The sequence below is a fragment of the Cibotium barometz genome, chromosome 3 (genome assembly GCF_041138505.1).
Source record: "Cibotium barometz isolate CiBa-2024 chromosome 3, ASM4113850v1, whole genome shotgun sequence".
NCBI lineage: Eukaryota > Viridiplantae > Streptophyta > Polypodiopsida > Cyatheales > Cibotiaceae > Cibotium > Cibotium barometz.
In genome coordinates, this window is record NC_141048.1 from 50,497,538 (window position 1) to 50,499,356 (window position 1,819).

General features: G+C 52.9%; 1 pseudogene; it reads right to left on the minus strand.

Annotated features, from left to right (window-relative positions):
* On the minus strand, positions 1–1,326 carry LOC147640216 (chalcone synthase pseudogene; annotated as a pseudogene).
* Between the last annotated feature and the right edge of the window lie 493 nt (positions 1,327–1,819).

Below are 1,819 nucleotides of genomic sequence, written 5' to 3' on the forward strand. Positions count from 1 at the left end.
TTAAGCAAGGGGGAGGCTCTTAAGGAGAAGAGCCTCGCAAGTCACACCCGGGCCAAAGCTGACGAGCACCCCCCAATCGAATCCCTCGCCAGAAGTGGCGAGCTTCTTTTCCAAAGAGTTGCGCCGCATGTGCTCCATGATGAAGAAAACACAAGCGCTGGACATGTTGCCGTATTCAGCGAGCACTTGTCTAGTGGCTGCGAGTTTCTCGGGTTTGAGCTTGAGTGCCTGCTCCATTTGGTTGAGAATGGCGGGGCCACCTGGGTGCGTGATCCAGAAGATGTCATTGGGACTAGGGGCATGGCCATCATCATCATGGACATTATCCAGGGCATCTTGCAAGACGGCAGGCAGGTTCTGAGAGACAAGCTGTGGAACGGTTTTGTGGAGGTGGAATGTGAGGCCGATTTGCTTCCAGTGGCCTTGGATGGCACCATCACTGTGGGGCAAGATGTAGGAGCCGGTCCAGTGAACCTGAAACCAGGGCTTCTCCACGTGAGCGATGGGGTCGGAGCCGACGATGAGGGCGGACGCACCGTCGCTGAACAAAGCCTGACCCACAAGGCTGTCGATATGGGTCTCATTAGGCCCACGAAAGGTCACCACGGTGATCTCACTGCAGACCACTAGCACGCGTGCGCCCTTGTTGTTCTCGGCCAGCTCCGTGGCCATGCGGAGGGCCGTGCCTCCACCAAAGCAGCCCTGCGAGTACAGCATCAGCCTCTTGATATTGTGGCGCAAACCCAGACGCTTGGTGAGAGCCCAGTCCGCCCCGGGCAAGTCCATGCCGCCCGTTGAGCAGAAGACAAGGTGGGTGATGCAGGACTTGGGGCGGCCCCACTCCTCCAACGCCTTGAGGGCAGCTTCCCCACCAAGCCTGGGTATCTCCTCCACCATGTGCTCTTGCCTCGCATCCAAGGACTGGCCCCAGAAGTCGCACATGCTCGGGTTGGCCCGCAGAATCTCCTCGTTCAGGTACATGTGCCTCTTCTGGATGCCTGATCTGTCACCTGGAGTAGTACGTAGTGTGTACAGAGAGAGCAACGTTAGCTTGGAGTTGCGTCTCACCGGCATATTATTATACAGTATTATTGCAATTATATATTAGTATATATGAGGGGGCTTACAAATGCGCTGGAACTTTTGCTTGAGGTCGGTCATGTGGTTGCTGTTGGTGACGTTGAAGTAGAAGTCCGGGTACTCGTGCTGCTTGAAGAGGTGCGGAGGGGTGGCGCTGCCCATGGCGAGCACGCTGGCAGGGCCATCGGCTTGGGCTTTGGCTAATTTGGCTTTGCATGCGGCGCCATTGGTGGTGGAGATCGGCATGGCGGCGGCGAGCTAGCTAGCGCAGGAGACGAGACGAGCAGAGCAGGCAAGAGGCTACTATAATTTGGGACAGTACTGCGCTCGCTGTGTGTAGATCAGCCCAAGGGGGTGGCTTAATTATGATATGGCTGGCTGTGCTGTATTAGAGGGGCGCAGCGCTGCTTGCTTTTATAATGCGCTAGCAGCAGGCCTCCCAATTACTAGTCTTGCCTACGACTAGTCAGTACTACTAGTGCCTCCGTTTTCCTGAGAGGACGAGTGCTGCTGTCAATATTATATAAATATAAATATAATATAATATTATGGCCACCAACAAAATGTTCTCTCGATATAATTTGTGTGGAGAAAGTGTATAAATTATGCGAACTATACTATATCGACTTCGGACTAAGTTCAATATATGTGCGTTAGAATATAATTATACAGATATATAACCATACAATAGTATGGTATATAAATCATACAGAGAGATTAACGTGCTCGTACTGAGGAC